Here is a 14,580-nt window from a genome sequence, read left to right on the forward strand (position 1 = left end):
TCTCTGAGAGGAGCACTTCATATCAGACCCCCAAGGAAACCCATCCTGTCTCTCACCATATTCTCCTGGTGGCCATCACATCACCAAGAAGAGTCTCAGAATTCCAGGCTTTTATGGCAGACCTCTCCTTCACTGCCTTCCACAAGGACAGGGTATGCTTGCACACTAATACCTCTTTCATGCCCAAAGTGGTCAACGAGCAGTCTTTAAATCAAACTGTAAATCTGCCAACCTTTTTCCCTCTCCACAGAACAAGGCATAGAGGGTACTTCATTCCTAAGACGTTCACAGACAGCTCAGGTATTCAGATAGCAAAATACAGTGATGTAAAGTTTGTAAATTCAGTAGCTCAAAATAAGCAGCCAAAAAAAAAAAAAAAAGAAATAAAGCCACTGAAAACCATAGTTGACACGTCTCTTTAATATGCAAATCAAACTTTCACCAAAAAGGCTTCTTCAGACAGATAAAAAAAATGAGACATACAACAAGATTTAAATAGTCTTTCAAAGTTACTTGACAAAAACTTAATCATCTAAGGAAACCATCAAACTTGCTGATGTAACTGCTTAAGTAAAGGCTTCAAAGTAAAAGTACCATTTAGACCTGGTGGTAAGTGTGCTTTAAACCCGAGTATCCACTGCATCTCCTCATACTCAGTCAGCAACTTAATAGCACCACCATGGAGTGGAGAAAAATATAACCTTTAAAATAGCAAATCTAAAACTGTCTCTCACCTTTTTTCAGGTATATGTTTATATAATGCATTTGTATTTATTTTGCGTCTAATATCTGAAAGGTGATTATCTAAACGTTCTTTAAATTTTTGGTTCATCATTCCAATATAATAACTCTTGCATGCTGTACACAATGCTATGTATATAATATTTTGTGTTACAGTTGCTATAAGCATTTAAAATCCAAAAAAGGGTGTTTAAAATCCTTTTCACAGTAAATATCACAGTAAATATAGTCATTGCATTTAAAAGTTCTTTTTTTCACACTCAGAGACTTAAAATAATTCTTATGCTGTTCTTTATAACACAATTCTTTTTGAGAGGTGCTAAGCTTATAACTAAATTGGGGCCGGGATGATGAAATATTATCAAATTCTGGTATATCTGCTAAAATAGGCCAGTGCTTGTTTGTAATGCTTTGTACCTTATGGGTGTTTTTATTGCAAGTCAGCATGCATCTCATGTGGCTTTTACGTATCATTACTTTAGATTTGGATTTGTTAGAAGGAAAAAAGATAGGTCTGGCCAGGTCAGTATGTTGCTGAATAACATCCTCATCTGTTATTAATCTTCATTCCGTTCATCACTGATGGGTTCGGTTCCAAGCCCTCTGAACTGAGTCGGCCTTATACCAAAGCTTACGCCAGACAAAAACTCTCGAGCTAAGATTTACCCATAATCCCCTTCTCCCTGTTATCTCAGATCTCATTTGCCGCGTTGCCGTAAAGGCACGTTCAAGCCAGCTTGCAGCTAAGTCTTTGATATTTTTGATATTTTGCTATTTCTAAATAGATAATTGTGTTTTCAGATAGTGTATTTTTTTGCTTCGTCTGTACTTTCCTGTACCTGTGTATCGCCAAGTCTTCTTTTCAACTTTCCTGTCAACTACCTGTTGGTAATCTTTTGTACCATCTTTGGTACACTCCCTTCTGTCTACCCTCTGTGGTAATCCTTTTATACCATTGTTGGTATTTTTCCTACTCTCTAGCCAGTTGTAGCCATGTTTGGTTGTGGTAATCTGTTGATTTTCTTGTATTGTATCATTTGTTGTTGGTATTAACATGTCTGATAAAAAGGGTGCTTCAGGCTTCACAATGAAATTGAATTTTGGGAGAAAAATGCCTAATAGTATCTCTCATGATGATTGTGTTTACTGTTTGGGTGTGCCTCATCTCTCGGTACAACCCCCTTGCTCAGTCTGTCTAGGGTTTATCTCACGCTCCTTGAATGAGCATAAAAATAAACTGATTTTGAAGGGCCTTCTCAAATCGCCCTTCTCAGAGGCTCTCTCAGCGTCAGAGGGTTCAACCCCTCCTAGGAATGAGAAAAAGAGGCTACATTCCGTTCCCTCCGCACCTTCTAGTGAAAAGGAAAGATGGCCAAAACCGAAAATTCCAAAGCTTTCCGCACCAGAACAGAAGTTTTAGTCTACGGCACCATCTTCGGTACCATCAATGTCTATAGTGTCGACGCCGACTCCCTCGGCACCGACAACGTCTTTGGCACCGAATGTGACTGATAAAAAAAACTTTGACCTCAACCCCAATTATGACTCCAAGCCTTTCCACAGCTCCTATACCTCAGATGGACATTGCTACCCCTAGGATCTCGAAAATGGAGACGGTGGTGCAGTTAGACTTGCAAGCTCGGACCCGATATTCCCCATCTGTGGACCCCTTCTTGGGACAGGGTTGCAGCCCCTTCTTAGAGCATCCAGAGTCCCCTTTGGAGATATCCACTAGAACCACCAGGATCCTCTCCGAACTCGATGTGATGCACCTTGTGGACCAGCTGCTGACAGCCAGGGGAATTCCTCCTGATTCTAAATCCCATTCCCTTCTAGGACTTGGATTTTCTGCTTGATGGACTCCATCTTACTGTCCTCCTTCGTCCTCCTTGCAGGTTTCGAAGCCCTCTGCACTGATGCCTCTTTCGGCACCCTCGGCTTCGGTGCTGATAGTGGATCTCACTTGGGCCCTAGAGTCGACCCTTTGGCCTTTCTCTTGGAACCAGGTCTTCCATAGTCTTGGGATTGGACTACAGGCTCCTCCATTCTGAGTTCGGCGCCTACCTTTTCTACCGTGCCATCCACGGTGCCAGGAGCCCTGTCGGTACCTTTCCAGCTTGAGGATCCACTCCTGGGAGCGGGCTCAATGGAGTGGGGTATGAACCCGGTTCCAAGGTTGTCTTTCTTGGTTCTGGGCTCCCGTCCCTCTTCGGGAGGCCCTGCCTTCCAGGCGATGGAGAGGGCTCTTGCCTCTGTGAGCAAGCCTTTGGCATTGGAACCCCCATGTCCACCCCCTGTGCTGCAGCTGTCACAGGCCACTGTCCTGGATCAAGCACAGGAGACCCTATTGCAGGGTGCCCTTTCCTCTGGGTCCTCCGCAGAAGCTCCCACTGAAGAGGTTCCTAGGAAGAAATCGTGCAAGAGGAAACGCATAGACTCCCCTGAGGAGTCCCTCACCAAGGATATGGATTACGATGAAGGGGAAGGGTTCCCATGATCACCCCCTGAAGATGTCTCCTTCAGAGACATCCTGGAGATTTTGAAACAGAGGGGTGATTGGAAGCCCAAAAAACCCTTCCTCTGAGGAATCCATTTTTCAGCAGGCCTTTCGTGCTCAACCATCTACCTCCTGGGTGATCCCATCTGCAGACTAGTTGGTTCAGCTTGTGGTGCAGGGCACCTGGAAGAACCCTGATGCTGTTGAAGCAATCCCCAAGAGACCAGACAGGATCCTCTCCCCCAAAAGAAAATCCACATTGGTCAAAAGGTCCACCAGTAGATGCTGTGGTGGTGGTAGCAGCCACCAAGAAAGAGCTTGCTGAAGAGGGCCACACTGTTCATCCAACTAACAGGGAGTCACCAAGCGGTGGACACACTGAGGAAGTGAGTTTTTGCTTCATCGATCTTTGCTGTTTGGTCTTTGAACTACCAGCACATTTCACCAGACTCCAGAGAGACCTCTTTTCAGAACTGTCAGGTACTCTGTCAGGAAAGGTGTCTGACGAGGTTAATGACAAGGTAGCCTTGCAGCTAGTGACCCTGGAACTGATTTCTAATTCGTCCATGATGTTGATTTCACATGCAACCGAAGGGGTGGCTAGAGCTGCGGGTTCAGGCATAGATGTTAAGTTGTCAATCTCGCCATCTTTCTTGCTGGATGGGTTCGGAGCCGATCCTCTGCTCCGACTCGGCCACTTACTAAAGCTCGAGAGCTAATTTTACCGGCTCGAGGCAACCCTATATCCCATGATGCTAGGCAATAACTACCCAGATCTCGTTTGCCGCTTTCGCTTGCGAGGTGTTTTTTTACCGGCTCTTGGTAAGTTTTCAGTTTTCAGACTTTTAGTCACTCCCGTTTTGTCTTAGTTCCACTCCTTTTATTGTTTTAACTGGTAACGGTTAATTTTAAACCCTATTCCCGTTAGTGGTTCCCCTTATCCCAGTTATATATCCCTCCCCCTAGGTTAGGCCTTAAGCCTCCCCCTTTCCTAATTCTATCAGGGATTCTGTGTAGTGTTTGGGTGTGTTAGTATCCTTGTTTTATTTTTTTATTTTGGATTGGGTGTTTGTGTGTGTTTTTTTACTTTGGTGCTCCCTCGACACTGTCATGTCGAAGGACACAAAGGTCTCAGGCTTCAAGAAGTGTGACTCGTGCTGTCAGAAAATGTCTCTGACAGACTGTCACACTTGTGTTTACTGCCTGGGACCTCTGCACCTGCAGAACTCTTGTTCTGTGTGCCATGCATTCAGCCCAAGAGTCCTGCAGGAGTGCAGAAACAAATTAATATTGAGGGGCTTGTTAAAGCCTGAGAGCTCCCCGACTAAGTCTGCTCCGGGGAAGCCCTCGAAGCCAGCAAAGCTGTCGGCTCCGAGTCCCAAGCCATCGGCTACTGGCTCACCTTCTGTGACCAGATCGGCTCCGGCCGGAGCCGATCTTTCCGTGTCACAGCTTCCAGTATTGGCTCCACTCGGCGCCGATACCGCTGAATCCTTGTACTCACTGTTGGCTCCGGCTGGATCTGACGTATCCTCGGCTCCTTCGGCTCCACCCACCTCCAGAAAGAGGTCAAGATCCCCTTCGTTGGAGTCTATCCATTCGGCTCCGAGATCATCCCTGATCTCAGAGTGGAGCCATCGGAGCCAATCTTCTCGGTCGTCCAGGCTTTCTGACCACTACCTTGAGAGAGTGGTAAGTAGGCTATTAAAGTCTCAGGCATTGGCCCAAATGCTCCATAGCCCATCTCATCAGACGGTAGCTATTACACATCCATCTATTATTCCTCCTTCGACTCTCCTACAGAGTTCGGAGCCAGAGCTCCTCAGAGCCGTGACTGTTGTGGCATCGGAGCTGATACCTCCCCCTTCGGCTCCGTCGTCCTCTGCTCTGATCTCCACCTTGATGCCTTCATTGGAGGGATCCGGGCATCTGGTCTCTCTCGCCGGCTCTGAGGGGGTGAGTGGCATCGGACCCTTGTCCGACCACGTTCTCCCTCTTGGAGCGTCGGCGCTGGTGAGCTCGGCCCCGACATCTGCCTCGGAGCCGTCCCTGTTGATGCGGCCTGGGGTTCCTATCTCTTCGGAGCGGGAGCCCTCTGGCCTCTCTGATGGGGGAGCCTTTGAGGTGATGAGGAGTGTACTAGCCCCAGGGCATAGTCAACGGTCAGTTCCATCAGCTCCTCCCACTACAGTGCCTGCTGACGTCTCTTCCCACTCTCTTGCTCCCGGACCCAGAGATCCAACGCCTCAGGTTTCCCCACTGGGAATATCTTCCTCTTCCGAGGCTTCTCCTGACCCGTCAGGTGAGCCTCCGCATAAGAGGACATGTAAGAGGAAACATCTAGACTCCCCCGAGTCTATTACATCCGATACCAACTTGGATGAGTCTGAGGGATCCCCAAGGTCCCCCTCTGAGGATGTCTCTTTTTCAGACATCCTTGAAATCTTTAAACTGAGGGGAAACTGGCCTTCCCTTAATCCTTCCGAGGATGAGTCGGTTTACCTGGAGGCATTTGGTTCTCGACCCTCCACCTCCTGGGTGTCTCTGCCTTTCGACCCCCTTATGGATGTGGTGGCTCGGAAGGTGTGGACAGCCTCAGATTCGGTGGAACCCACTCCTAGGAGGCCTTCTAAATTCATTATGGCCTCACCTGATAGGCAATTTTTGACAAAAGGTGTCCCGGTTGATGCCATGGTGGTGGCCGCAGCCACCAAGAAGGAACTAGCCGATCCTTCAGTACCTATCCATCCTCCTAACAAGGATTCCAGGACTATGGATAGGTACGGTAAGCGGATGTTTTCTTCAGCGACCTTTGCCATGCAGTCGCTGAACTACTTGTGTCACTTCACCCGCCTTCAGAGAAATGTTCTCAAAGAGTTGGGAGAAGTTTTACAGGATCCGTCAGCTGCTGTGTCCCAGGATAAAATTAACTCACAGCTAGGAACCCTAAACTCTGTTGTTAACTCCTCCATGCGGCTCATTTCATATGCAGCCGATGGAGCGAGTAGAGCCGCAGGCACAGGAGTGGCATTAAGGCGTCACGCCTGGATGCGGCTTTGTAATTTTGCAGACCCCTTCACAAATTCTCCTTTTGATGGTTCGACCTTGTTCGGACCTCAAGTGAAAGACACCTTGACCAGATGCGAACAAGATGGCAAGACTCTTTCTGCCGTAGGAGTCCATTTCTCCACCCCTTCAAGACCTTACCCCAAGGGTCAGAAGGGAGGGAAAATGTGGTTCCGCAAATCTCAAGGAGTCACACCTGACGCATGAGGTCAGTTTACCCCCAGAGGCAGAGGGGGGTAACAACAACAGACGCCGCCCTAGGGGCAGAGGGGGTCCGCAGAATCAGGGTAGCAGGGAGCTTCTCTCTGGCAAAACCCTTCCAGCATCCCTGAGATGTTGCCTGATTGACCACCTTCAGAGGCAGTCGGGGGAAGATTGTCGCTGTACCCAAAAGCCTGGCTTTCCTTTACTCAAGACAAATGGGTACAGTCGATCATATCCGAGGGTTACAAAATTCCCTTTATCCAAACCCCAATTCATCAAAAGGAAACCCTTCCAGATGTTCCACCTAAGGGAACTAGCAGTACCAGAGATATCAAAACTGCTAGCAAAAAGAGCCATCCAGCCAGTCCCAGCAGACCAACTAGGATCCGGAATCTACTCAAGGTTCTTTTTAGTACCGAAAAAGACAGGGGACTGGAGACCAATATTAGATCTCAGCAAATTAAACAAGTTTGTAAAGAGAACAGGATTCCGGATGGTCACGCTACAGTCCATTCTACCCTTTCTGGGCAAGGACAATTGGATGTGCTCGGTGGACCTTCAGGATGCGTACTACCACATCAAAATTCACAGGCGCTCCAGAAGGTTTCTCCGCTTTCGGCTGGGGGCCAGTCACTACCAATTCAGAGCCCTGCCCTTTGGGCTCACTACAGCCCCCAGAGTGTTCACCAAATGTATGGCAGCGGTTACGGCTCACCTGAGACATCAAGGATTCCAGGTGTTTCCATATCTAGATGACTGGCTACTCACTGCCACCACCAAGCATCAACTTCTCCAAGCCAGAGATTACACCATTCACATATGCAGAGGGCTAGGAATCTTTATAAATTTCGAAAAATCTGCCTTGTCAGTCTATTACCTTTATAGGCGCCAGTTTGGACACCGTACAACTGTCAGCAAAATTAACAGATCAAAGGATCTTAGATATTCAAAACCACATCTGTGTTCTTCAGAGCGACAAAATTCAGGCCAGGTATGCCCTGAAAGTATTGGGTTTTATGGCGGCCGCCATAACACTTCTTCCCCTTGCCCGCTTTTACATGCGTCTCCTTCAGTGGATGCTTTTCGCCCAATGGTCTTTTCAACGACTCCCTATGCATCACAAGATCATAACTCCAGCTTGCAAAAGGCATCTGTCCTGGTGGATATTGTCCTGGTGGATATTGTCCCCTCAAGTCCATCAAGGCAGACCCTTTGTTCCTCCTGCCCTGGTCGCCACGGTTACATCGGACGCCTCCCTGATCGGATGGGGGGGGGGCATTTTCAGGGCAGGATGGTCCATGGCACTTGGCAATCTTTCGAATGCCACCTGCATGTAAATGTCCTGGAGATGAGAGCATTGCTTTTAACGTTGCAAGCCCTCCACGACTCCCTTCCCCTGGGGACTATTGCAATCCAAACGGACAATATGTCCGTAGTGTGGTATATCAACAAGCAGGGCGGAACCAAGTCCTATCCCCTGTGTCGAGACTTTGGCAGTGGGCAATCTCTTCTCAGCGGTTTCTGATAGCAACGCATATCCCCGGGAAGTCCAACATCATAGCGGACAGGTTGAGCAGAGCTATTCTCTTGCCTCACGAGTGGTCTCTCAAACAATCTGTGACGGAAGAGATTTTTTAGAAGTGGGGCCTTCCTTGCTGCGATCTTTTTGCTACGCCTCAAAACAGCAAATGCCCCGATTTCTTCACCCTCTTCCCCCTTCCAGGCCATCCCCCCAGAGACGCTCTAGTCCAAGATTGGCCTCGGGACTTCTCTATGCCTTTCCACCTTTTCCTCTAATACCACAAGTAATTCAGAAAGCAACCGCCTTGAGAGCCAAGATGATTCTCATTGCCCCTTATTGGCCTCGACAGATATGGTTTCCGTTCCTGCATCGTTATCTTTTGGTACAGCCTTGGCATCTGGACCCGGTTCCAGATCTTCTGACCCACCAGTCGGGGCAGCTGCACCAATCCATACCTTCTCTCAACCTCACTGCTTGGTTGCTCCACTTCCGTCCCTAGCCAGGCTTCCTATGATTTCTAATCCCGTCCGGGATATCATAGTACCTTCCCTTAAATCTTCCACCAGAAGGATTTACACTAGTAAATGGCAATGTTTCTCCTTCTGGGCAAAAGCTAGGAATATAGATCCCTTTACTGCTCCGATTCATTCTGTCTTGGACTTCCTAGCTGAAATTTTTCACTCAGGTTCTTCTTCCTCCACAGTTAAAGTTGAGTTGGCAGCCATTTCAAATTTTCATATAGGCTTGTCGGACCGCAACATCATGTCCCATAAGCTTTGCAAGGCATTCCTTAGAGGTGTAAGCCTCCGATCAAAGACCCTCCACCACAGTGGGATCTAAATTTAGTCTTAACATCCTTGATTCTTCCCCCCTTTGAACCTGCGGCTTCCTGTTCATTGAAATTTCTTTCCTGGAAGACTCTCTTCCTAGTCGCCATTACTTCTGCTAGGAGAGTATCTGAGCTTCATGCCCTCTGCATTCGTCCTCCCTACTACTTAATCTTCCACAAAGACGGAGTTTCTCTAAGGACTAATCCGTCTTTCTTACCCAAGGTGGCCTCGCAGACTAACTTAAATCAATCTATTGATCTCCCAGTTTTTTTCCCAAATTACACTAATAGAGCAGAGCAAAAACTACATTATCTGGATGTTCATCGCCAGCTCCGATATTATTTGGACACAACCAAACAAATTAGGAAATCTGATCAACTGTTTTTATCATATGCAGAGAACAGGAAAGGCCTTCCGGTATCTAAGGTAACCCTATCTAGGTGGCCGTCTTCTGTGATTACATGCATTTATCAACTCAGAGGTAGAGAATTGACTTCTAGGCCAAAAGCTCATTCAACTAGAGCACTAGCTACATCTACAGCTTTTCAAGCTAGACTACCAATAGACACTATTTGTGCAGCAGCCACATGGGCCTCTCCTCATACCTTTGTTTCGCATTACAAATTGGACTTGGCCTCCAGAAACAGGGCAAATTTTGGTTCCACCGTTCTCAAGAGTCTGTTCCATTGAGCCACCCAGGATAAAGGTGCTAGGGACGTGGTCCCATCCAGCAAGAATGAAGGCGAGATTGACAACTTAACATTGAGAAGTTATGTACCTACCATAACGTTCCATGTTAGTTGTCTTCTCTCGCCTTCTTTCTTGCGTCCCTCTCACCATCCCCCTAGCCTGGACAGACTGAGAAGATTGTTCCTCTTCCTTGAAGAGTCCTGATCTAGCATTTCCAGCTAAATAGCTTACTAGTGTCACTAGATTAGATTGGTCTCTTTGGCGGGATTATTCCCTTTTTCCTCCTCCTCTCCAGTTGGAGGACTATATTCCATAATATTTCTTTAGCTACCAAACGAGCTCTGGGTAGTTATCGCCTAGCATCATGGGATATAGGGTTGCCTCGAGCCGGTAAAATTAGCTCTCGAGCTTTAGTAAGTGGCCAAGTCGGAGCTGAGGATCGGCTCCGAACCCATCCAGCAAGAAAGAAGTCGAGAGAAGACAACTAACATGGAACGTTATGGTAGGTACATAACTTCTCATTATGAGACGTCACACCTGGATGCACCTGTGTGACTTTGCGGATCCTTTTAAGTCTTTCTTCCGTAACGCTCTAGTGGAAGCGTCTTCCCTGTTTGGCCCTAAGGTGAAGGACATATTGGCCAGGTGCGAGCAGAACGGTAAGACCCTGTCTGCTATTGGTGTACGTTTCTCCACTCCTCGGCATCCTTTTTCCAGGAACCAGAGAAGTGGGAAGTTATGGCACAAAGTGTCAGGGTCCTTGTCGTGGCACACATGGCGAGTTCACCCCCAGAGGCAGGAGGGGACAGCTCTTTCAGAAGATGCCCCCCACAGAGGCAGAGGGGGTCCGTGTAATCAGGGTTCTAGAGATTCCTTCTCTGGACAGCCCTATCAGTGCTCCTGAAGAGCAGCCCACTTGCTTTCCTATGGAAGCAGTTGGGGGACGTCTTTCTCTGCACCCCAGTGCCTGGCTATCTATTACCACTGACTCTTGGGTGCAGAAGATAATATCCAGAGGTTACCAAATCCCTTTCGACTCTTACTCAAAACTTCCAAAGCGAATCCCAGACGTTCCACCTAGTCTAAGGGAAGAAGCAGCTCTACAAATAGAAAAGCTGTACTTAAAAAGAGTCATCCAGAATGTCCCACCAGACCAGATAGGGTCCAAATTTTACTCAAGCTTCTTTTTGGTACCAAAAGACAGGGGACTGGAGACCAATTTTGGACCTCAGCTGTTTAAACAAGTTCATCAGCCAGACAAAATTCCGGGTGGTCACAGTTCAGTCCATCCTCCCCTTTCTGGAGGAAGGCGATTGGATGTGCTCGATAGACCTTCGGGGTGCGTATTACCACATCAAGATGAACAAATGCTCCCGAAGGTTCATTAGCTTCCATATGGGAGCCAATCATTACCAATTCCGTGCTCTGCCCTTTGGACTCTCTACACCCCCCATAGTGTTCACCAAATGCATGGCAGCAGTAACATCTCACTTGAGACTGCAAGGATTCTGGGTGTTTCCATATCTGGACGATTGACTCCTCACCACTCCCACCAAGCATCTACTGGTAACAGCCTTGCAGTACACCCTATCTTTGGTGCATCGCTTGGGAATATCCAAAAACTGGGAAAAGTCCAATCTAACTCCAACCCAGACCCTGGAGTGTATAGGGGTAATGTTCAATACCTGCTCTTGTTTGATCTCTCTCCCGGATCACAGGCTTCAAAGACTAAGGATCCAGCTCAGAGTGATACTCTGTCAATGACTTGGTTCTGGATCGACAGGTCCTGCAGCTGCTAGGGTCAATGGCAGCATCTATATCTACAGTACCCCTACCAAGGTTTTACATGACACTCTTCCAGTGGCTTCTGTTGACTCAGTGGTATCCAAATCAACAACCGTTTTCTTCCCAGATTCTTATTACAAATCGATGCAAACTGGATCTTTCTTGGTGGATGAAGCCAGACACAGCACTTTGGAGCCGACCTTTCCATCCCCCTCAACCCAGCGCCATTGTGACCATAGATGTTTCTCTGATAGGGTGGGGGGCCATCATCAGGGAATGACTATCCAAGGCACATGGTCCAATCTAAAGGCCAATCTGCATATAAATGTTCTAGAACTGAGGACAATGCTTTGTGTTAAAAGCATTTCAGACTGCCGTTCCTTCAGGAACAGTTGCTATCCTATCGGGCAGCATGTCAGTAGTTTGGAACATCAACGAACAAGAAGGAACCAAGTCCTATCCCCTATGTCGTGAGGCCATGAGAGTTTGGCAATGGGCAATAGCTTCCAACCGCTTTCTGATAGCAACACGTATCCCAGGGAACTCTAACGTGATCACAGACAAATTGAGCAGGCACATTCTCCTGCCTCACGAGTGGTCCCTCGACCCCAACTTAGAGGCGAAGATCTTTAGCCATTGGGGACAGCCTTGCTGTGACCTATTCGCCTCCCCGTCCAACCGCAAGTGCAGCAACTATTTCACTCTAATTCCCCTGTAGGGGGAGTCCCCGAGGGACGCACTTACCCACGATTGGCCCACGGGACTTCTTTATGCTTATCCTCCCATTCCTCTAGTTCTGAAGAAAGCTCTTCGGTTGAAAAGCAAAATGATCCTCATAGCCCCCTTGTGCCCTCGATAGGTATGGTTCCCCCTTTCTCTGGCCTCATCATCTTTGCAGACCATGGATCTTGGATCCAACTCCATATCTGATATCTCCCCCTCAAGGGTTGAACCACCTGAACTTGTTCAACCTCAAGCTCACAGCTTGGCTTCTCCACTTCCAGTGATTGCCAGGTATTGTAATCTTTCCTCCCCAGTACGTGACATTATTCTGGCTTTGCATAAACCATCCACTAGAAAACTTGATGCTGACAAATGGAAAGGATTTTCGATTTGGTCTAGACAGAGAGAATTAGATCCCTTTTCTGCACCCATCTCTGCTGTACTCCAGTACCGATCTAATTTCTTCAAAGAGGATGCCGCAGCTTCAACTATTCGTGTACATTTAGCTGCCATTTCGAATTTTCATAATGATTTCGGTGACTCCTCCTTAATCTCTCATCGTCTGAGCAAAACCTTTTTGAAAGGAATATATCATTCAAGACCCCCAGTTAAGCAGCCCACAGAACCGTGAAGTCTCGCACTTGTCTTGCAGTCTTTGACACAGCCCCCCTTCGAGCCAGCAGCTACGTGTGACATCAAGTTTCTGTCCTGGAAATTCCTCTTCCTGGTGGCTATTACTTCGGCCAGATGCATCTCTGAGCTCCAAGCTTTTTGCACCAAGCGTCCTCATTTGATTTTTCATAAGGACACACTTGGGTCACGCCACAACAAATACAAATATGACTCTGTGATTGTCCATGTTGGTGTGAATGACCTGAGACCTACCTCCCTGGACTACATGAAAAGAGACATGGAAGAGCTCTCCAGTCTTGTAGCCCAGGCAGGTATGACCCTAGCCCCTGAGAAGCATCTTACTATCGCCCAGAATGATACTGCAGTGCAAGGACAAAATGATTGACTTAAACAATTGGCTAAGCTTCTGGTGTCATTCTAAGGGGCTCCAGTATCTGTCTGCCTGGGACGACATGGTCGACAGACCACGATGCTATGCCAGAGATGGCCTGCACCTGTCACCCCTGGGATTCCAGATACTGACTAAGGCTCTTGACGCCCCTATGCTGCTTTTTTTAGGTAAGGTTCAAATGACAAATTCACCACCGTAACAGGAACAGGCAAGCAAAAACCGAGGGGTAATGCTACTCAATGCTAGAAGTCTAAATCTCAAAATGCACTTCCTTGAGACGCTCCTTAAAATGGAGAACATCAATATCTGTTCAGTGACTGAGACCTGATTCAAGGCTTCAGAAAGCACTCCTGCATTACCAGGCTATAACTCATACCACACTTTTCGGCCATCTAACCTGGAGCGGAACACCAAAGGCTGAGGTGTGTTCATATTCATTAAGGATATCCACACCTCCAGGCTGGTTGCTCAGCATAATGCATCTGAGGTTATACAAGTGCAACTAACTCAAGGCAAAACTGCAGTCCAACTTGTAGCTTGCTACAGATCCCCCACCATGCCCCAGGATTCCCACTCCTCTTTTCTTGATGTACTGGAAAATATTAAGGTTCAACCAAACACCCTAATAATGGGCGATTTCAACTACCTCACCATTAACTGGGAAAACTACTCTTGTACCAATTCCTTCACTCAACGCTTTCTGGAATTCATAAATTCCAATGCCCTGGATCAACCTATCCATACCCCCACCAGGGGCAGCAATATCCTAGACCTAATCATTACCAATATGAGTGACCAGTGTTCCACACCTGAAGTCAACTCCTCGTTGGTCAGATCCCGACCATAAGCTAATCACCCTAGATATCCACATCCCACCCCCACCCCCCATTAAGGAAACCACGGTAAACAATGTTTCCAAAGCCACCTTCACGCTTCATAAGACAGAAGTGGCGAACTTCTTGACACCCATGCAGATGGACAATACAGTTATGACTGCGGAATCCTACACAAATGCTCTCTATAAGCACTTATATGAGTGCATGGATTGTGCTATCCCAAACAGAACCAAGACGCTCTCCTCCAAAAAAAGGAAGCCAATCTGGTGGACCCCTGCCATAAACAAACTCTATAACAGAAGGAAGAAACTGTTTCAAAAGAGAGTAAAATCTATCAATTCTGTGGCTCTGCTCGACAGGGGCACAGGAAAATAACTTTCTTGGGTAGCATAAGCCAGGGAACGTTGTTGGATCTTATAAGGGATCTCAGCTTCTTACTGAGGCTAACCAGGGAGATCCCTTATAAGATCCTCCAAAGCTAGCTACAAAAACAAAATCACCACTGTTTCTAGGGACAGCCACAAAGCATTCTATAGCCATGTCAAGAATCTCAATGGCAACACCCAGATCTCCTCTGAGTTACAGCACAACGGCACAAAAATTACAGAACCAACTGGTATTGCCAACATCCTGGCAGATACCTTCAGTGCTAACTTTATCTC

At 47.4% G+C, this 14,580-nt stretch overlaps 1 protein-coding gene across 6 annotated transcripts in view; it reads left to right on the forward strand.

The window, feature by feature from the left end:
- Window positions 1–14,580, forward strand: part of USP15 (ubiquitin specific peptidase 15) — a 2,212,142-nt gene that overhangs the window by 786,379 nt on the left and 1,411,183 nt on the right. The gene's annotated exons all lie outside the window — the stretch shown is intronic.

Source organism: Protopterus annectens, chromosome 11.part0 (genome assembly GCF_019279795.1).
Source record: "Protopterus annectens isolate FY-2018-M chromosome 11.part0, PAN1.0, whole genome shotgun sequence".
NCBI lineage: Eukaryota > Metazoa > Chordata > Ceratodontiformes > Protopteridae > Protopterus > Protopterus annectens.